Here is a 24,382-nt window from a genome sequence, read left to right on the forward strand (position 1 = left end):
CATTCAAACCTAACAAAATCGGAACAAAGAGCAGTTAAAGACTTACAGAAAAACAAAGAAATTATCATCCGCCCTGCAGATAAGGGGGGAGGAATTGTAGTCATGGACATACACGTGTACAACAACGAATGTCTAAGACAATTGAAAGACACCAACACATATTTCAAATTACCTCAAGATCCCACGGAAAATTACACAAAAGAATTAAGCAACCTTCTAAATGAAGCTTATGAACTACAAATTCTCACAAAAAAAAAATATGACCATATTTTACATAAATATTACAGAACGCCTGTTTTTTACTGTCTACCGAAAGTCCATAAGGACAAACAAACCCCCCCCCGGCAGACCGATCGTGTCCGGCATAGGGTCAATGACAGCAAATCTCTCACAATACATAGATAATTTCTTACAGGATTATGTAAAAAAAACAAGAAGCTATTTAAAAGACACTACTCAGATAATTAGAATTTTAGAACGCCTAAACTGGGATCAGAGCTGGATTATCGCCACATTAGATGTCAGCTCCCTCTACACATGCATCAAACACGAACTTGGGATCCAAGCCGTAGAACACTATCTAAATCAAGGGGAACTAAAAAATACTCAAATAAATTTTCTACTAGACTGCATCCGTTTCATTTTACAACACAACTATTTTTACTTTGAGGGAGAATACTATCTCCAACTATCAGGTACAGCCATGGGCACCAGGTTCGCACCAAGCTATGCAAATCTGTTCATGTCCTATTGGGAAGAACAGAACATAGATTGCAAGCTTGGTGACGGCCTGGTGCTCTGGCATCGCTATATAGATGATATCATCCTAATTTGGAATAAAAGCGAGTCAGAATTGCAGGAATTTATTTCACTACTAAACATTAATAACTTTAATCTTCAATTTTCACCAAAAATCAGTAAAACACAAGTAGAATTTTTAGACCTACAAATAGATATCAAAGAAGGAAAACTTGAATGTAGCACATATAAGAAACCCACATCCAAGAACAGCTATATATCTAGGAACAGCTGCCACCTCCCTAGGTGGCTAGACAACATACCGTATGGCCAGTTTAGGCGACTTAGAAGAAATTGTACAAAACTCAACAAATTTGAGGAAGAAGCCAATCAACTAACAGATTTTTTTCAAGAAAAAAATTACACCACTGTGGTATTATCATCAGCCTTACAGAGAGCTAGACAACTAGAAAGAGAAGACCTACTGAAAGAAAAAATCTCACCCCCACAAATTTCAAATGCACATAGTAACAATAGCAAATTAATTTTACCTTACAACTCTCAACATAAAAAATTGGAAAATATTATTTCCAAACACTGGGACGTCCTGAAGAACGATAAAACCCTTTATACACTGTTACCTAATAGACCACCTATAATATATACCAAGGCCCCCAACTTAGGCTTACAAATAGCTCCCTCTATCAAAAGAGAGAAAATGAAGAAAACACCAACCACATGGTTAAACCTAAAAGGCTTTCATAGATGTGGGGACTGTATAGGCTGTAAGAAAACCTCTTTTCCCAGAAAAAACACTCAAGTCTCATCATCAAATAATGAACTAATACACAACATAAATGAACTGTTAACTTGCAATAGTAGTGGAGTAATCTATCTAATTACCTGTACATGCAGAAAACAATATATTGGAAGAACAATAAGACCTTTAAAGGTGAGAATTGCGGAACACCTAAGAAACATCAGAAAAGGTCTAGAGACACACTCCCTTTCCAAACATTTCAAAACAGTCCATAATATGGATACCACACAACTGAAATTTTGTGCAATACAAACGATTAAGAAAGATTGGCGAGGTGGCAACTATGTTGCAAAAATGTCTAGAGCAGAATCCAAATATATATTTGAGTTTGACACAATTCTACCTAGGGGTCTCAACGCTGAACTAGAGATCTTTGGTTTCCTATAACAGACCTTTTCACAATAGATGGAGGCGAGACGCAATTCACGATGGTCAGGCTGCATACCAGCACTCGTGTTGGCCTTACGGTTCCCCCCACCTAAAACACATCTTGGACCCTAACCTTGAGGCTTTTTATGTTTAGGTGAAATAAAGAAATATACAAACTAGTCATCTAATTACCAAAATAACTTCTACTTTTAAGATTACACATGTTTATGTAAATGATTCATACTGTATACCTTGTACGAATATGGATTCATCTATACAAATGGAACATCTTCACAATAGATGTCTTAAATAATATTGTACGAATTGAAATTTTGAACACACTACATATATATCGATCTCTTTAGCCCACTAAGAGTTACTGTTTAAATTTAGCTTCAAATACATTGTTTACACTTGTTTACGTAACTTACCAAGTGTCCTGTTATCTTATATTGTCTCCAAAACAAACATCTCAGTGTTCAAGAGAACATGAATGCACATATTCTTGCACAATATAATTCAAATAACAACTTTTTCTGATAAAGATATGTCACCAAAATCCAGTCCACAATTTCCAGCCAAACAAAATTTTGCTCTAGTTCAAGGTATCCGGGTCAGGTTTTCTAAAACACCCTGAACACTTTTATATAAAGAGGAAAAGACAAGGAGGTTCATAAAGGCTACTGAGGAAAGACCTGTCATTTATACTGGTCCGATCCGATTTTTAGCCTTACAATGCAGATATAGGGCCCTATATCTTGCCAGCCACTTAAAATACCTCCCGGATACCTACCTCTCATACGGCATCCGAACTCTGAACCCTTCAAAAAGATATCACCATTTCCTCTCCATTTTTTAACATAAAATAAATTTTTTACATATCTCTAAAGCGCTATATTTTTTATTTTTTCAAGCTAGTTGTCTTTTTGTTACAAAGACCAATTTTTAACACAGACATCTGTAGGTCTGATTTTTATATCTGTATGTTTTTGGATGTACAAATAAATATTAATTTATCTAAGAAATCCGGAACCTTCCTTATTAGTGCCCACCTACACTTATATTTTATGGAGAGAAGTGGCTTCTTTGCTGCCCTCCTTGACACCAGGCCTTGCTCCAAGAGTCTCCGCCAGACAGTGCGTGCATATGCATTCACACCTGCCTGCTGCCATTGCTGAGCAAGCTCTGCACTGCTGGTAGCCTGATCCCGAAGCTGAAACACTTTTAAGTGACGGTCCTGGCGCTTGCTGGTCCTTCTTGGGCACCCTGGAGCCCTTTTGGTAACAATGGAACCTCTCTCCTTGAATTCCTTGATGATGTAATAGATTGTTGACTGAGGTGCAATCTTTCTAGCTGCGATACTCTTCCCTGTTAGGCCAGTTTTTGCAGTGCAATGATTCTTTAGAGATAACCATGGTTAACAGAAGAGAAACAATGATGCCAAGCACCAGCCTCCTTTTAAAGTGTCCAGTGGTGTGATTCTTACTTAATCATGACAGATTGATATCCAGTCCTGTCCTCATCAACCCCCACACCTGTGTTACTAGAGCAATCACTGAAACGATGTTAGCTGCTCCTTTTAAGGCAGGCCTGCAATGAAGTTGAAATGTGTTTTGGGGGAAAAAGTTCATTTTCTAGGCAAATATTGACTTTGCAATTAATTGCTGATAAGCTGATCACTCTTTATAACATTCTGGAGTATATGCAAATTGCCATTATAAAACCTGATGCAGTAGACTTTGTAAAAATTAACATTTGTATAATTCTCAAAACTTATGGCCATGACTGTACTATGAACAGTAACAAACAGAAAAATAAATATACAGACAGTGTTGCGAATAAGCCCCCAGTCTGTGTCTCTCCCAGCAGTGAGCCTGCACAGTCCTATAGAGGTAATTAGCAGTGGTAGATGCCTGTACCTGCCTGCACAGCAAAGGTTAACAGGATATGTGTGTAGAAATTGTAAGCCAATTATGTTCCTCTATGTAACTGGAGTGTGATTGAAGAGTGAGTCATCAGCTGACCAGGGTTTAACAAAACCCCTGGACAGGGAGGAGCTTGGTCTCTTAGGCCTGAGCCTTGCTTCTGAGCACATGTTCTCACCACATGAGCAGCTCTTAGGCCCCAGCTCTCCTAGAGAGCAGATCTTCCAGAACACACACTGAGAGAAAGAGAGCGTGTCTGCGCACCTCGAGCACAGACACACAGCAAAACCTAGGACAAGGGCTGCAGCCTCCACATCTGGACAAAGCCTTCATCCCAGCCTTTATCTACTACCAGGCTGGTGAATCTAATTCTGAGGATCACTCTCCATGACCACTCCAGTAATCCGCAACTCCAACAATCCGGCATATGTTCTGAGATCGCTTTGGCCCGTTGCCTGCAGTTGTTCCAATAAAGAACAGTGAGTTATTTTGCACAGCGTTGCCTCCGTCTGATCCCCAGGTTTCCCCAGGGAGAACCAGTACATCAGCCTCTCCCTCCATATTTCTTGCACACACCACCTGCTGGAGACCTGCAAGGCTGTAGGACAGCCCTCCCGTCCCCATACCAAGCACCGTGACGTCAGCACGCCCTAGGCCAGCCACTCCAGTATTCTGGTCCCCAGCTGCCTCCAGGCCCCAAGAAAAGGCCAGGCCCGGTTGGGGAAGTGGGTTTTACATTTGAAAAATAAAACTGAAGTTTTAGTTTTCCATCTTTCCTTTACTTACCCCAAATCTCTAACATGTATACATGTATCAATTAGGCCGCACAGTGCACCACAAGGCTAAATGTAATGAAAATACTAGGATCAGGGGAGACAGAACATTGAGCAGTAACTCTACCCCCAAAAGGCCCCTAATACTTGCCTTAAGTACCGTAAAGAGTCCTGGAAAACTACCAGGCAAGTCCCTCTTTACAACAAACACATAACAAGACAAACAACACAAACTGAGAATAATAGTCAACAAGCTGGGTCACAACAGAGATAGTAGAAGTACAGTAGTACAGAACAGAAGAGTAGTCTGTATAGAGCCAAGATGAAAACACCAGCAATAAAGAATAAAAGGCCTCTCTCTATCATGGTAAGGAACTACTCAATATAAATATCTTTAACCACAGAACTAAATGTGAACACAATGGGGCACATTTACTTACCCATCTGGAGGAGTTTCCAAAAGTGCATTCTCCGACGACTACGCACTGTGCCGTGATTCACTAACATCATGCGCCCGATATCCTGCATCTGTCGCTTCCCCGCTCAGGTCCGCCAGAGTTCACCATCTTCTTCCAGGTGTGTGTAAGTTCATTGCTTGCAACACAATTTTACTGTTAAATTCGGCGCTCATTCCGAATCAGTCGGATCGTGTGGCGGACCGTCCCCCGATTTCTGTCGCATGGAAGCTGGCACTGCTGAGCCAAAATCCGATCCTGTCCGACACAATCCCCTTGTAAATACCTGTCACATCGGCGCAAATCCCGAATACCATGAACAGTCCGACGAAACCAGATTCTCAGCTCCAGACTGATTGGAGCAGAGCTTTGTCAGTCACAACTGTTAACTATTGCTGGACTGGAGTAGGTTACAGGAGTAGACAGGGGTGGTGCAATAGTTCATTCAACAATCTATGCTTCTAAAATTGCAAGTCAAACATTTGCATGTCACTTGCTGCATCTGTAGGTATATGCACTGGATGACTAAAGAGTCCTGGCAGCTTACAAAGTATTTTTATTAAAAAATCTACACCACTTATTGTCCATTTTTATCAGTAAGCAAAGATTTGGAAATATATTAGTATTTGTCTACGGAACACAGAATAGATGTGACCGCTTTCTGCTGACAATGAGAATGGGGATGATCTGAAATTGTTCTGCTGGGAGATATTGATATTAATATTGATTTCCCATTGTTGTTAAAGCAGAAAGCAAATCACCATAGGCTGACAATTTCCAATCCATTTAACCTCTCAATCTCAGTGAGCTAAATTCCTTAGAAAAATAATCAACTGCTGTTATATGATGAAATATATTCCCTGTGATTCTTAACATTTCTAGCCGTCGGTACATTGCAAAACCTAAATATAAACACGCAGTTAGGTTGCTGTAAGACTTCAGCACAGGCCATTACGCATATTAAGCCACAGATTTTGTCATTTGCTCACTTAAATGGATAATTAGTATTATATTGTTCGAGCTATTAATTTAACTTCTCTTGAATAGTTCCGTAATGTTGCAAGTAATGGGTGAAGTGTTAACAAGGTTCTTCATAAGTATGCTTTATGAATATTTCAATAATCAACTGACAGCATTCAGTGGCACTAGGCTGCAGGGCTTTTATAGCGCAAGATTACTTTGGCCTCAATCAGTAAACCTGACTACTTCCTCAGTGAAGATGATGGGAGAAGGAAATCAAAAAGAAAACATATATTGTTACAATGTTTTAATATTTTTCCATACCAAACATGGTGCTGTGCATTTGGTTGTAAAATTCTATTACAGCGTACCGTACCTTTAAACTAAATTTGCAAAAATCAGCTATTTCTTGGTATTATGCAGATATATTTTCCAGCATGGGATAACAAAAAAAATTGCCTCTTAGCTACCTTGTAAAGCACCCTCCTAAAAAGGAATAGTATACTTACTGTATTCTGTTCCTCCTGGTATAGATATGCTGGTTTGGCTTTTATCCCACATCATGTCATTAGGCTTCCTGAAAGTCCTGCTTAATGGTAAGTGGGCTCTCTTACAAAGTAGCTAAGAGGCATTGTTTTCCTTATCCCATCCTGGAAATCGTATATGCATATTTCCCTGTGGCTCCCTCCTCTCCACCCTCTCTGCATTGAGCTACTATGAAATCTAACTCCCCAGTGAGCTCTGTTCTGTTGCTAGCAAGACAGAAATCAGAATAAAAAGCAGATTTGGAGGAAAAGAAACAAGACAATAAGAGTCAAAATTCTTTAGTACATAGTGTCCCAGCAATTGTTACACATAGTTAGAGATAGGTTTACATCCACTGAGTTTCACTCAGGAGAATGACTGCCAACCAAGGCCTGAGAGACATTAAAATGTGAACCCATGGCACATGCTCCAAGCAGCAGTTCTGGCAGGTCTGGATATTTGGACAGGTACCATTGAGCCATGAAATTAAGCACATACGCAATACATTGGACATGTGTCAACTTGGCTTGGCCCAAAGCTGCTACAAGGTTCCGCCATTTTCGCATACCACATTTCCAGGCACGAGGTTCAGCGGCAGCTACCGCTCATCTGTCTGCTCCTGGATCTGAGTTTACAGCTCCCTGGTGGTGTGTGGTCTGTCACCCAGACGTATGAGTTTTAGCATGGTTTGCTGTTGTTTCCCTACAGCTTTGCTAGAAGTGGTGCTGTGGGTGCTGCACTAACAGAATCAGGAAGCAGGAGAGGAGGAAGCAAAGTAGGAGGGAGAGGCAACTGGGGGCAATGAGTGTTGACCGGCAATCCGAAGTGGGGACAGAATGTGAGCCAGAGCACTTACTTTCTCTGAACCACCCACCACTACATTAACACAGTGGGCAGATAAGGTCCCTGTCTGTGCTTAGTGGTCCATGTGTCAGTCGTGAGGTGCACCTTAGGACTAATAGCATTGCGCAGTGCACATTTGATCTTGTTCACAATCTGTTGGTGCGGGGCAGGGAATGCCTGATGAAAAAAAAACATGCAGGAACTTTGTACTTTGGGATGGCCACCGCCATCAGATCTTTAACCCCTTAACGCTCTGCGCTGTAGCTCTACAGCGCAGAGGTACAGGGAATGTATGAAGAGGGATCACGGGCTGAGTCCTCTTCATACAAAGGTGGGGGTTGTTGCATATTGCAGCAAATCCCCACCGCTAATAACCGTGGTCGGTGCTTGCACCGATAACGGCTATGAACCCTTTCATTGCCGCCGGCGGCATTTAAAAGACGGTGGCATCTTTATTCCGATCGCCGCACCCCTGAACGTCATCGGGGTGGGGGGCGGTGATCGGTTGCCATGGTAGCCTCGGGTCTTCGTTTGACCCGAGGCTATCTGCCTTCTGCAGATTCGTTACAATGAGCCAGTGGCTCATTGTAATGAATGAGCTGCAAAAATGCCATATATTGCAATACAGAAGTATTGCAGTATATGGTAGGAACGATCTGACCATCTAGGGTTAATGTATCCTAGATGGTCTAAGAATTAGTGAAAAAAAAAAGAAAAAAAAAATTAATAAAATATAAAAAATTCAAATCACCCCCCTTTCGCTAGAACTGATAAAATATAATAAACAGTAAAAATCACAGACACATTAGGTATCTCCCCGTCCCAAAATGCCGATCTATCAAAATATAAAAACGGTTACGGCCGGCGGTGACCTCCGAGACGGGAAATGGCGCCTAAATGTCTGAAATGCGACTTTTACACCTTTTTACATCGCATGAAAAATGGAATAAAAAATTATCAAAATGTCGCACAGACCTCAAAATGGTAGCAATGCAAATTTCGGCTCATTTCGCAAAAAATGACACCTCACACAGCTCTGTGCGCCAAAGTATGAAAAAGTTATTAGCTTCAGAAGATGGCAAAAATTTTTTTTCTTTTTTGTACACTTTCTTTTTTGAAAATGTATTAAAACACAATAAAACCTATATGAATTTGGTATCACCGCGATCGCACCGAACCAAAGAATAAAGTAGGCGTGTTATTTGGAGCGAAGAGTGAAAGTCATAAAACCTGAGCCCACAACGTGCGGTTTTTTTTTTTCAATTTTTCCATATTTGGAATTTTTTTCAGCTTCACAGTACACGGCATGTTAAAATAAATAACATTACCTTAAAGTAAAATTTGTTATGCACAAAATAAGCCCTCACACAGGTCTGTACACGTAAAAATGAAAAAGTTATGGATTTTTGAAGGTGGAGAGCGATAAATGAGCGAAAAAAACCTTAAGGGGTCCTTAAGGGGTTAAAGCTGTCCGTCTCCACCAGTCTGAATGGGAGCATTTCAAAGCCCAGAAATTTGGAAATTCTCCACTTCAGGACTTGAGCTAGTGCATGCAATGGGCCAAAATTTCACTTTCGACATACTTGGTGATGGTGATGATGATGGTGGTGCATTTCAGGAACAAAGTTGGCCTTGTGAAGTGGAAAGCAGTGGAACACTCTAGGCCAGCGATGGCGAACCTATGGCACGCGTGCCACAGACGGCACGCGAAGCCGTTTCTGTTGGCACGCGTACCGTCGCCAGTAAGCCTCTGCCCGTAAAAATTTGGTCTATGTGAGCGGCGGAACTACGCGCCGCTCCATAGACAGAACCATAGACAGAGTTTTTGCGCATGCGCGGTAACTTGGGAAGCGCTGAAAGTTTCAGTCGCTCCCATAGAAACCACGCATGCGCATTAATTATCCCGGGCCGCTCCGCTCTGCTCTGCTCCCTCCCTGTCCGCTCTACTCTGTCCGGTCCGCTCCGCACTGCTTTGCTCCCTCTCCTCCGCTCCATAGCCCCCCTCTCCTCTGCTCCATAGCCCCCCTCTCTACCGCTCCGTAGCCCCCCTCTCCTCTGCTCCTTAGCCCCCCTCTCCTCTGCTCCGTGGCCCCCTCTCCTCTGCTCCGTGGGCCCCTCTCCTCTGCTCCGTAGCCCCCCTCTCCTCCGCTCCTTAGCCCCCCTCTCTTCCGCTCCTTAGCCCCCCTCTCCTCTGCTCCGTAGCCCCCCTCTCCTCCGCTCCGTGGCCCCCCTCTCCTCCGCTCCGTGGCCCCCCTCTCCTCCGCTCCAGGTGGGAGTGGAGAATGCATACAGCGTAACCTGTATGCATTCCTGGAGAACCTTCCTGTAGAATAAAAGAAAATAAAGTAAGTTTATCTGTGTATATGTATGTAATATGTATATGTATGTAATGTGTATATGTATGTAATGTGTATATGTATGTGTATATGTATGTAATGTGTATATGTATGTGTATATGTACACTCACCGGCCACTTTATTAGGTACACCTGTCCAACTGCTCATTAACACTTAATTTCTAATCAGCCAATCACATGGCGGCAACTCAGTGCATTTAGGCACGTAGACATGGTCAAGACAATCTCCTGCAGTTCAAACCGAGCATCACTATGGGGAAGAAAGGTGATTTGAGTGCCTTTGAACGTGGCATGTTTGTTGGTGCCAGAAGGGCTGGTCTGAGTATTTCAGAAACTGCTGATCTACTGGGATTTTCACGCACAACCATCTCTATGGTTACAGAGAATGGTCCGAAAAAGAAAAAACATCCAGTGAGCGGCAGTTCTGTGGGCAGAAATGCCTTGTTGATGCCAGAGGTCAGAGGAGAATAGGCAGACTGGTTCGAGCTGATAGAAAGGCAACAGTGACTCAAATCGCCACCTGTTACAAAAAACGTTGCCTGGTCTGATGAGTCTCGAATTCTGCTGCGACATTCAGATGGTAGGATCAAAATTTGGCGTCAACAACATGAAAGCATGGATCCATCCTGCCTTGTATCAACGGTTCAGGCTGGTGGTGGTGGTGTCATGGTGTGGGAAATATTTTCTTGGCACTCTTTGGGCCCCTTGGTACCAATTGAGCATCATTGCAATGCCACAGCCTACCTGAGTATTGTTGCTGACCATGTCCATCCCTTTATGACCACAATGTACCCAACATCTGATGGCTACTTTCAGCAGGATAATGGGCCATGTCATAAAGCTGGAATCAGACTGGTTTCTTGAACATGACAATGAGTTCACTGTACTCAAATGGCCTCCACAGTCACCAGATCTCAATCCTATAGAGCATCTTTGGGATGTGGTGGAACGGGAGATTCGCATCATGGATGTGCAGCCGACAAATCTGCGGCAACTGTGTGATGCCATCATGTCAATATGGACCAAAATCTCTGAGGAATGCTTCCAGCACCTTGTTGTATCTATGCCACGAAGAATTGAGGCAGTTCTGAAGGCAAAAGGGGGTCCAACCCGTTAGTAGCATGGTGTACCTAATAAAGTGGCCGGTGAGTGTATGTAATGTGTATATGTATGTGATGTGCATATGTGGGTGTATATGTATGTGATGTGCATATGTGGGTGTATATGTATGTTATGTGTATATGTAGGTGTTTATATGTGTATATATATATATATATATATATATATATATATATATATATTCTGTATGTATTTTATACTACATGGCGATAAGCTGTATGCATTTTATACTACATGGCGGCATTCTATATGCATTTTATACTACTTGGCGGTATTCTGTATGCATTTTATACTACTTGGCGGCATTCTGTATGCATTTTATACTACTTGGCGGCATTCTGTATGCATTTTATACTACTTGGCGGCATTCTGTATGCATTTTATACTACTTGGCGGCATTCTGTATGCATTTTATACTACTTGGCGGCATTCTGTATGCATTTTATACTACTTGGCGGCATTCTGTATGCATTTTATACTACATGGCGGAATTCTGTATGCATTTTATACTACATGGCGGAATTCTGTATGCATTTTATTCTACTTGGCGGCATTCTGTATGCATTTTATACTACTTGGCGGCATTCTGTATGCATTTTATACTACTTGGCGGCATTCTGTATGCATTTTATACTACTTGGCGGCATTCTGTATGCATTTTATACTACTTGGCGGCATTCTGTATGCATTTTATACTACATGGCGACAAGCTGTATGCATTTTATACTACATGGCGACAAGCTGTATGCATTTTATACTATATTACGTATATGGGGGGGCGTCTCTCTATGGCTCGTTTTCTCAATTAAAACCTTGTTATTCTAGTTAAATTTTTGTGTTGGCACTTCACTTCAAGTCAGAAGGGTTTGGGTTGCATTTTGGGCACTCGGCCTCTAAAAGGTTCGCCATCACTGCTCTAGGCCAACGGAAGCAGTAGGTGTTTCCAGTCTTTTTTGCTTTCTCAGCCACTGCAGCTCATGTTTACTCTGCAGGTGCCTAGTCATACATGAGGTGCTAAGATTGCTGATGTATATACCTTTTAAACTGTTACGCTGAAAGAGATTCTTTTTGTATTCGAGACCAAGGTCCGTTAATAAAAGCATGAAGTTTTAAACTTTCAAGCATTGATGTCCAAATCCTGTAGCTGGATCCAAGTCTACTAAAAAGCACTAAGATTGTTAAAGCTGTGGCCAAGCTATACGGACTGGTGGCCCAGTATGCAAATGACACATGTCCTAATTCCTACATTCTATGAGAAAAAAATTTGCAGTTGCCGGTAGCACATTATAACAGATCATGTACAAAATCCTGATATACTGACAGTAGTATTGTAGTACATGTTAGAATTGCTCAGACAACCTAGTGATAAATTATCCTGGGGGGGGGGGGGGTCTTAAAAAAAAAAAAAAAAAGTTTAAAAAAATTATATTTTTATTTGATAAAAAAAACCCTAAGTTCAAATCAACCCCGCCCCCCCCCATTTCCTAGAACTGATTTAAACTTATATATATATAAAACATTTGATTATCCATGTCCCAAAAAGTACAAATCTATCCATATATAAAAATGGATATACCCAGCGGTGAATCCTGTAACAGAAAATAGCACCAAAATGTCTGAAAAGCCACTTTTTTGTCATTTTGAACACATAAAAATTGAAATAAAAAGTTATCAAAATGTCATACAGCCTCACAAATAGTAAGGTTTTAATTTGTTAAAATCTATTAAAACACTATAAAAGCAATATAAATTTGGTATTCTGCTGATCATATCAACCAAAAGGGAAAAAGGGGAAATTTTATTTGGAACGAAAATAAAAGCCCACATAGAGCATTTTTTTTTTACCAATTTCACAACATTAGGAATTTTTTTCCTGCTTCCAAGTGCATGTCATGGAATACAATGTACAATAGCCCAGATTTATCAAGCTGCCTAAGAGTAAAAATTAAGTCATTAAAGGGTTAAATAAATATCTGAAAAAAGAAATATAACCAATTTTCTTTCTTATACTTATGTGTTTATTTCTGGCAAATAAATTATATAGATTCAATAAATTACATAATTTATCCCAAAACTGGCAATGCATTTAGAGATTGTCTACAAGGTCAGTGGTAGGATAATGAACTCGGCAATGAAAATTGGAAGGATGACTAGAAAAAATGTTACCAAAAGTATTTATCTTCACAAAAGCAGAGGAAATCAGCCAACTCCTCTGGCTTTAGTTATTAATCATAGCTTTTTTTCAACATTATGTGAAAGCAGCCACAATACTTTACTTTTAGCAGATTTTTAAAATCAATTATTGCACATAATATACATTAATAAAATTGTAACTACACTAATAATTAACTAATAATCTAAGCATGGGGACTCATTCCTGTGTACATTTTACACACAAATCACAACTAATTCCACTTTATATTTTTAAAGTAAGGCACTTAAGGTGCTTGGCCAGTTATACCAAACTTTAGCAATGTTAGCATAAGATCCTAATAGGGTGACCTATACTTACCCTATTCAAGCTCACCAAGAGCCGCAACCACGTTACCCCAGGGCAGCAGGATTTGGAACTTCCTGTGAAGTCCGGTGTTCTGCTGGCTACCGGTGAATGGAGAGGTCTGTGCAATATGGGAGTAGTTATGACAAGGGAGCCTGCAGGCCTTAATGACTACATGGACCCCTTCATCCACTGGTACATGGCAGCAAACAGCACTTCACAAGAAGTCCAAGATACATAGCTCCCAGCAAACTTCAACAAGGTAAGCATAATGTGGGTCATCTTATTAGGGTCTTATACTATTAAAGTTTACTATAAGTAGCCAAGCATTTCATAAACTTTACAGGCATACCTTTCCTTATTAATTTAAAGAAAACTCAGATTTACATATTTGCACATAAATCTTTTAGTGCACAAGGAGTGAGCCTCTGCCTGCTGCTGCCAGCTACAATGAGGGAATCAATCTTCATGTAAAGAAGGGGGTGTTGAGTGGTAACGAAAGATGAAAATAAATGCACCAACATTTGCAAAAAAATATGGTCAGTCAGGGCTTGATGGTAAAATTAAGAAAATAAGTCATGTAATGTAAATTATCTACTGTTTAATCTTTGAAAAAACATGAAATAATATTAAAAGGGGTTTGTGTCTGAACCCTTAGTAGGATTTGCCATAAAGGTCTAATAGACAGAGAACTGTCTAGTGGATTGGTATAGAGAAGGGGCAATGGCAGAAAGTATACACCATCGTAATTTAACTTCATATATCACTCTTTGGGTTTCTTACTCATAGGGGGATATGCATCATACTCCAGTGTATGACAGCGGCCACGTCTCCACCCTTGGGTCCCGCCAGATACATAAGGAGGCTTAGGCTAAACTATGCCAGAACTGACCTAGCGTGGTTTTGCGCAAAAACCTGTAAATGAACGTTCTCAGGTTTTTCTAAATTACGCAGGCACGGGCGAGAACTACAGTTATAAAATATACCAGTTCCGATTTACATACAAAGTCAACTTAAGGACAAACTGCCTGTATTACAATTTATAAATTGATGTTCTCATATGTTGTATTTGTAAATTGTCCTTATGACATGTCCTCACGATATGCACATAGGGAAATTTTCTGAATCTGTCATTCTGGCAGGAGCTTACAGATCTCATATAGTTTCTTGTCAAACTCATTTCTGTCCCTTCCTAGTATAAAGTCTCCTAAAAGCTTTGCTTAGTATTTAAGTATAGGTCTAGAGAGGAAGGTCATCCCAACATCATCAATCAAGCGATGTAGGCACATAACTTGACTTGGTGTGACAGGAACATTTTGGAATTCATTCACCAAGGGCTTTAACATCATAATCCTCTATTTTAATTAATAGGTCTTAGGTTATTATCCGCAGCCTCCTGACAGAAAATGACCGTGCTAATGGATCATGTTAGGAATTAAAAGTCCTAGGTTTACACCCTTCATAAAAGTATTTCTTCTGCAATTTTTTGGCAACATTTTCAGGAAAATTCTGTCTCAAAGGGTTAATTAATAAATTCTTGATGATGAAATGTAAGTTTCAAGGAATATAAATCCTGTGGTTGTGATAAGTGAGTCATTAAATTAGATCTATGACAATGGCACTCATTTTTTTAAGACTAAATCCAGCATAAAAGCTCCATTATTATGAGTGATTAGATGTTTTAATTGAAATAAATATAAAACCACAGGAAATGTACCTTAACATAATTAGTAAATATTAAATTACAGCAGCCGTTAGATACTTTTAAGATACAGTCGTGTTTCAGTTATTTGGAATCAATTACTAAGTAAATTGGGTATTTTATAGAGGAAATTGTATGAGGTCTTTGGGGGAGACCAAGGGGGCTGCTAAATGTACTTGTTGCTTTCCGAAGATGAAAATTCATCTGCTTGAATAATGCAAAGCTTAATATAATTTTTCTGCAACCATGGCCAAGTGATGTATGAACTTGACATCACATCATATATAAAAATGATATCACAGATTAACCTCAAGCAGCTATTTGATGATTGTTTTAGGTCTTTGACCCAACTGATAGAAGGTTGATGATGACCTATTCTGGAGAATGTATCCATATTCTGATGCTAAAGTACTTCTTAATATGTTGATTTTGCAAATAATGACCCTTTGTCCCTTATACCTACAGTATCATGAGCCATGTTACCCAAATTTGGTGCAGAAAAACTTGAATCTTTAATCAGATTTTGATCAGTGATGCCAGATCCCAGACCCCTTCAGAACTGAATGCCATGGCCTATCCTAATGTTAGTTCGGTAATCTCATTTTCCCAAAAATCACCATTAAAGGGGTTGTATGACTGATATTATTTTGGAATTTGGCCACCACACATTAGGTCATAATGCAATAAATTGCAATCTTTCATCCTGTCCCTGCAGCTGAAAAACACCCACACAGCATGATGATGCCACCACCATGTTTCACTGCTGGGATTATATTTGGCAGTTGATGAGTTGTGTCTGGTTTTCTCCACACATACTGCTTAGAAATAACCGAAAAAGCTAATTCCTTATCTCATTGGACCAGAGAATCTTATTTCTCGTAATCTGGGAGTCCTTCATGTGTTTTTTTGCTAACAGTATGCAGGCTTTTATACGTGGTGCACTGAGGAGAGGCTTCCATCACCACACTCTGCCATAAAGCTGTGACCAATGGAGGGCTGAAGTGATTGTTGACTTTATAGAACTTTCTCCCATCTCCCTACTGTATCTCTAGAGCTTAGCCACAGTGATCTTGGGGTTTTTCTTTACCTTGATCACGAAGGCTCTTCTATCACAATTACCTTATGTGGCTGGACGGCCAGTCAGCCCAAACTTCTTCCATATAAGTATCATGGATGTCACTGTGTTCATAGGAACCTTAGGTGCTGCAGAAATTCTTTTGTAACCTTGGCAGGATCTGAGCTTTGCCACAATTCTGTCTCTGAGCTCCATCTACAGTTCCTTAGACCTCATAATTCTCATGTGTTCTGAGATGCGAGGTCTCAAATAGACAGGTGTGTGCCTTTCCTACTCGAGTCCAATCAGTTTAATTAAACACAGCTGGACTCCAATGAAGGAGTAGAACAATCTCAAGGAGGTTCAGAAGGAAATGGACAGCACGTGAGTTAAATATGAGTGTCTTAGCAAGCGGTCAGTGTACATTAATGAGCAAAAAAATAACTTGTTAGAGCTTACAACTACAATGAAACAAAAAGTGAAAAATTTAAAGGGGTCTAAATACTTTCTGTACCCACTATATTTAATATCATACTGATATTCAGCTCAATCTGCCTCATTTTGTAGAATAATTTCATACATTATGACATCAAATATAATGAAGGATGTTATACTAAGGATGAAAATGTCATGTAAATATCATATGTTGCCCACATAGTACCCCAAACCTTTATTACAAACTATCTTCTAACCAGTTTGTCGCTTTCATTATTGTAGTACACCAAGTCCTTTGGCAGTGAGCCAAACATTATATGTCACTGGCTCTCTGCCTGGGATAGAAGCAGTACAAGACAGGCAGCTGAGGACTGGAGGTCTGAATAAATTAAAACAGAGCCAAAAGGGGTTAAGTTGACATAACACTGTGCCACTCAGGCTCATTTGCAAATTTTAAAAAATTATTTTTTTAGAAAATACAGGGTATCTAAGGATAAACAAGACACTGTTCCAGACACAAGAAGAAGAGATGCACATGCAAGTGAAAGTGGTGTAACATCAGTGAGTCTGGTGGTAGGTTTCTTTTAAGCATTTGTGGATAGGTCACCTTCAACAGTCTTATAGCACAGACACCTGCTGTTAACATTTGCAATACTTACACTTACCGTATATACAACTTAAAGTATAAGTTGACCTGAGTAGAAGCCGATGCCCCTAATTTTGCCGCAAATAACTGGGAAAACTTTTTGACTCGAGTATAAGACTAGGGTGAAAAACGCATTGGTCACAGCCTTCACTAGTAATGAAGGAACGAATGCTCCGTTCTGTGCCCTGATGTTGGTGTCTAAAGTAGTTTAGATTCACATGTGGGGTACTGCCCTACTCATAAGGAACTCCATAACAAAATGTGGGATGTGTTTTCTCATTTTATTCTACAAAAATGTGTAATTGTTAGGACTAAATAATGATTTTATTGTCAAAATGTGGAATTTCCAAATAGAACCTCCATTTTGTTTTAATTCATGTGAGATGCTTAAAGTGTTAACAAGCTTAATAAATGCTGTTCTGTATACTTTGATGGGTGCAGTATGTGGGGATTTTCCAATAAATAGAACTTTACAAACCCTTACAATAATAATAATTCCTTTATTTATATATATAGCACACAGATTGTACAGCGCAGCTAGCCAAAACGATTCTTATAAAGATGAATTGTCCTCTGAAAAATGGAATCTAAAATAAGCTTAAAAATTTGGAAAATTGCTGTTCAAACTGTAAGTCTCCTAAAATCCTATTAAAATAAAAAAATAAAAAAGATGACAATATGAAGCAGACATACACTCACCGGCCACTTTATAAGGTACAGCTGTCCAACTGCTCGTTAACACTTAATTTCTAATCAGCCAATCACATGGCGGCAACTCAGTGCATTTAGGCATGTAGACATGGTCAAGACAATCTCCTGCAGTTCAAACCGAGCATCAGTATGGGGAAGAAAGGTGATTTGAGTGCCTTTGAACGTGGCATGGTTGTTGGTGCCAGAAGGGCTGGTCTGAGTATTTCAGAAACTGCTGATCTACTGGGATTTTCACGCACAACCATCTCTAGGGTTTACAGAGAATGGTCCGAAAAAAAAAAACATACAGTGAGTGGCAGTTCTGTGGGCGGAAATGCCTTGTTGATGCCAGAGGTCAGAGGAGAATGGGCAGACTGGTACGAGCTGATAGAAAGGCAACAGTGACTCAAATCACCACCCGTTACAACCAAGGTAGGCAGAAGAGCATCTCTGAACGCACAGTACGTCGAACTTTGAGGCAGATGGGCTACAGCAGCAGAAGACCACACCGAAATTGGACAGTAGAAGATTGGAAAAACGTTGCCTGGTCTGATGAGTCTCGATTTCTGCTGCGACATTCGGATGGTAGGGTCAGAATTTGGCGTCAACAACATAAAAGCATGGATCCATCCTGCCTTGTATCAACGGTTCAGGCTGGTCGTGGTGGTGTCATGGTGTGGGGAATATTTTCTTGGCACTCTTTGGGCCCCTTGGTACCAATTGAGCATCGTTGCAACGCCACAGCCTACCTGAGTATTGTTGCTGACCATGTCCATCCCTTTATGACCACAATGTACCCAACATCTGATGGCTACTTTCAGCAGGATAATGCGCCATGTCATAAAGCTGGAATCATCTCAGACTGGTTTCTTGAACATGACAATGAGTTCACTGTACTCAAATGGCCTCCACAGTCACCAGATCTCAATCCAATAGAGCATCTTTGGGATGTGGTGGAACGGGAGATTCGCATCATGGATGTGCAGCCGACAAATCTGCGGCAACTGTGTGATGCCATCATGTCAATATGGACCAAAATCTCTGAGGAATGCTTCCAGCACCTTGTTGAATCTATGCCACGAAGAATTGAGGCAGTTCTGAAGGCAATAAAGTGGCCGGTGAGTGTATGGTTGTTACCAATTTGGACAGTCAGACTAACTGTATGATGAGCATAAGATTTAGAAATCAAAAAATAGCTACTTTTCCAAAATTTTCACCAAATTTCCATTTTTTTTTAAACCAAAATATAGCATTAAGGTAAAGCACAAAATTTCATGAAAAACTGTCTTAAAAGAAACATGTTTAGATAAAGCGTTCTAAAGTTTTAACTGCATATTGTGACAAGGGCATATTGTCTAAGCAAACTTGAAAAATTGGGCTGTGTCCTAAAGGTGAAAATGAGCTATTTCATTAAGGGGTTAAACATGGTAAACATCCACCCAATACCAAATGCTAGAGCAAATGTCTGAATCTTGGTTATTATACCATTTCGTCCTACAAGAAATGACAACTTGCACAGCTCCTTAAATAATACTTATAAATAAAGGGGATGTGTAATTTGGACCATACAGTAACAGTTGTAAAAACAAAGCCTGTAAGAAAATTGTGCAAATTTCACAGCACTTTTAGTTTTAAAACTGGGAAGTACAATATGGCCCAAAACCGCAAATGACTTTGTAAAGGGAAAAATAAAAAAATTGTGAGTTTTAGATTACAACTTAGTCTTTAGTTGGCTTAGTCTTTAAAGGGGTTGTCCACTTTTAACAAGTAAATGTCATTGTACCCATAAGAAAAAGTTTATCAGCTTTCAAATATACTTTTTGTGTCAATTCCTTGTGGTTTTCTAGATCGTGGCTAAGGGGTTAAAGAAAAGAAATAATTTAATCCAAACTATTGTTTTGGTAAGGCATCTATTGTATAATCTTTGGTGAAATTACACTGAAGGATAAATTATTTTCTCACAGAGAATTATTATAAGATTAAAAAATAAATAAAGTCCAAAAAATACCTGGTCAAAAATATTTGCAACAGTAAAATTCATGCAACAAAAGGTATGTTGCCCAAATGAGTAATGTTCGGTCTGGAGGCATGAATAACATGCTGATGAGGATTAACAAAATGCTTTCTTTAGAAACTTGTTTGAAGTGCCCAGAGGAGACTGTAAGGGTGCATAATGCAAGACATAAGCTTTGCCTCTTTATTATTTCATATATCTGTCTAACAGAGGTTTCATCTTTTACATCATTTCACTTTCTAAAACACAACATAAATAGTGCAGAACTTATCTTTCCACCATCCATCTGCAACTCATCTACTCATGTCATTATGGCTTATGGTGTGCACATTGTAAAAAGAGGGGAGTATAAAGGTGCAGGGGATATAGCTATAGAGGATTGGGCTTGTTAAAAAAAATGTAAAATCTTTGGAGACCCAATAAATGTTCCCTTTTAATTGTTCTCTGTCAATCACGCTTTCGTTAAGAATTGATTTTATAGCAGGGGTATTGGGCAGTTTTTCACTTATTCATGATTAAGAGCACGGGTTAGTGCTGGAAAAGCATGGACATTTAAACCTGCAACATGCTTGTGGACGCCATGGATTAATTAATAAAGGCAGTTGGATTGTTCTAATGCTGGATCCGTGAATCTTTTGTTCAGAAGTTAATAACCCGGCAGCAAGGTGGATCCGTGCACTAAGGAACTACAACGAGGAGCTGGGTGAGCTGGAGTTTCTTCATTTCTATATTTACTGAAGTTTTTCGCTTCTGCCTAGGCTACTAAAATACATTGACCTGCACCTGACTGGACTCCCCCCTAGCAAACCTGCCATCAAAGGCTGTGATAACTTTACATCAGCCAAAGCAATCAAACTCCCCTTTTGGTATTGAATGCAACCTAGATCCAATTACAATAATTTACCAAGAGAATGAAGCTGAAAAGTATGGTTTGTTCATAAAGGGACCTACAGATCACAAGGGTGTAGGGGTGCCCCTAAACTCATCCAAAGCCCTTACCACCTACATAACAGGTCTTGAGATCCCTGGTGGTCAGGTATGGTCAGGGTCAGGGATGGTCAACAAACCCTGCACTGAATAAGTGCACAGGAAAGATGAAAAGACACAGAACAACAAACAACAACAAGGTCAGCGCATACCGGGTCAAATCTAAAGTGGCAGCGAGGCACAGAATATAGTAGCATGTAAATAGTCAAATAATGTAGCAAGGGTCCCATACACAGAAAAGGAAAGCAATAGCAGACAACACTCTATATAAAGTGTTCACATCCTCAACTTCTTCAACTTTCATCTTTTCACAAACGCTGTTACATCTGTGTCAGCATTCTCCTCTATTCATACGGTTAGGCTGAGGAGATGCTGAATTTCTATCTGACTCACTTCAGTAGGCAGTCTGAACGGTGCTTTAGTGGCTGGGCTGCAGATTGAATCTGTCATGCCCAGCTTCTGCAAGCTTTGTTCTGGACTGGCAATGGTTAATATGCTTTGACTCTCAGAGCTCTAACCCATCCACCAGGAGCAAAGTTCCTAAATATTAATATTAATAACAAGGTCATTGTTGGTTAAAGTCTTTTATGCCAGCTCTATTGTTTATGCTATTGGTTCGCTAATATCTGTACTTCTGGTTTCTAATCTTTGGTTCTTGTTCTTCAACAATTCCATGAAACTGCAATTTTGTACCTTCTTGGATATCTCTGTTGTGACTCAGACCTTCCTATTGTTTTATTTGTTTGTTTGTCTTGTTTCGTGTCCACACTTTGGCGCAGGATGGAACCATCTTCATGGTTGTACCCTATTACCTAAGATACACTGAGGCAAGCAGGCAGGGCTGTCGGGAGGCCAGAGTTTTAGGGTTCAATGTCTAGTCTTTCATCCCTGAGCCCGGTGTCCCTATTATCATGACAATGAACATTCATCTAACATGGCTCCCTTTATTGTCACAGTTGAATGAGATTTGTTTCCCAATACTAAGTTTGTTAGTAGTTGTATTATCCATTGCTTTTTGAGGATATTTTTTTACCATTCTGTGCCATGTCTTAGAATGTGATGGCTTTATATACTGATTGACCAGTTTATTATAACCAAGCATTCTATACTTTGATGTCCTACTTTTGCCCATTGCCATATTGTGAAGTATCCAGCATTGTACTCTTTGTTTAGGGCCATCTGTCTGCCTGTTTACATCTAACTCACTCATCTCTAAGCTGCAGCACCTAATGGATTTTTACCAGTCCAGGCATTCCGCTTTTCTATCTCATGCTTCATTGGCAAATTTAACAACTGCTTTTTTCAACCAAGTGTTTTTTCTTCTGCCTGAAAAAGAATTTTCACAGTTTGTGAGATGACTTCTTCTTCTACCTCTCATATGGTGTCAACAGTAAAGAGTAAAAACTACTTTGCATAAAATGATAAATTGTATAAATGATATAGAATAACAATAAAACAAGAACATATATAGGAAATAAAGAATGCAAATTTAGCAGCACACAAAGGACTATGTCATAAATTAAATTTTTTTCTCTAGTAAATTGATTGCTACACAAATAATATCACTCTGGCTATACTAGCAATGATATAATAAAAAATGCCTGGTCCGAGGCTTGAGAAAGCGATTAGTGCGCAAAACAGCCCGTCGCCTATTTGTGGCGTGCATCCCTCCTGCCCTGGATTTGTTTCTACAATAAAGTTTTCTGCTTTTACCCAGTTGAGTGCCACTCTGCTTTTCTACTTTTTACACGATCATTGTGCTTTGGCATTCAGTGTGCGGCCCGGGAACGAGCAGGTCAATGAGTCGGCAAGATCGCGGAGCCGTGAGTGACCGAAGGAACGCTGGTGAACTATTACACTAAAAGGTTGGTGCCGGTCATCTGTACTCTTTTATTATTTGAACAAAAAATGTTATGCTCTATACAGATATTACTAGAGATGGACAAATAAAAAATGATACTCATATAAATGACTCAAAGGAATTACCAGGATAATGCAGCCCCATTCCTCTGGCCACTTTCATCATAAGCCTCATCGAAAAACTCTATTCAGTGTCTACATAATAACCCTCCAAGCAAAGTCAGTAATCAGTTCTTCTATAAAATTCAACTTTATGAGTATTTATATGCAATGTTTTCTTCAATGTCAGACACCAATGTCAGATTATAATTACATAGAAGAATTCTCATATTCTTTTACATACCAACATCATTCATTTTCAATCAACTGGCAGGCATTTCCATTTTTGTGAAGATCAGATATTGTGCAGAATCAGATAGCATACGCATGCTTGCTGGGACTCAGCTAATATTTGATTGTACTATATTACAGAGATGATTTGATCATTCTCAATATAAATATTCAATATTAAATAGAGAGAGCTCTTTGTTAGTTGCTCCTCTCTCCAGGTAATATATATGTGATAAGAAGTTCTTTCTACTCTAAGGGATGCCCTCCACTCAGGAAATCCTGTCTGTAAGACACTTACAAACATGTAGACTTGGGCTATTCATCATTTATATAAATCATTATTATATGTTCCTTGTGCAGCCATCTACCTGGAAAGCAGGACATACTATACTATGTGAAACTGAAATCAGATGTTCAATCGTGTGATTACTATACTATACTGACCCTCTACCCAAAACAATAAATTTGGTTTTAGATTAGGGATGAATAGTCAACATGCCTGTACCCTTAATTTTGCCAGGAAAACTAATGTTATTTTATTCCCCTCGTCCATAGTCTCTCTGCTAAAATGGCAGCTGATTTCTTGATGACAGTTATCGTAATGGCCCGTAGATGGGTCATTACAAAGGGTTAGCGCCAAGATAGCCTGATGGTTAGTGGATAAAGTGTGGGTTGCGCTACTTAGGGATTCTACCCCACAAAACTAGAAATTCCCCTCATCTGCTGTCCTGATTGGTTGGAGCCCTTGGAAATTTCCAGATCTGCTGTGTTGGATTGTGTGCCTTTAAAAATCAAGTTGCCCTCACACTGAGGTCAGTGTCTGGTGGGTGCAATAAGGGAGCATGTGTCTTAAAAACAGCTTTCCTTCAGAGTTCAGCAGCCATTTTAAGAGAGGTCACACAGAAGAAGAAAATAAAGTAATTGAGATCACATCAGAACAGAGGGCATTAGATTTGCTAGTTATATTATTTTCTGGTTGTAGGCACTTTTATTGAGCAGACAAACCATTTGCAGAGAGTCAGAAATTTAGTTGCTTGCCTTAAAATGCTTATCAATGTGTGAATAGTGAGACTAAAAGGAACCTTAACAACTAGCAGAAATAATCCAGGGCTGCGACCCTTGGCAGCTCAGATTTTAAATGAGAAGGAAGGTGTGAGGGGCGCTCATTCCCACTGCTTTCTTGACCTGGCCATTTGCTCACCCAGGATAAGGTCCGGACAAGCACATGGCCAGGTGAATAAGGCCAATCAGAAGAGCTGATTACTTCTTATACTTTGGCTGCAC

This window comes from Engystomops pustulosus, chromosome 9, assembly GCF_040894005.1.
Source record: "Engystomops pustulosus chromosome 9, aEngPut4.maternal, whole genome shotgun sequence".
NCBI lineage: Eukaryota > Metazoa > Chordata > Amphibia > Anura > Leptodactylidae > Engystomops > Engystomops pustulosus.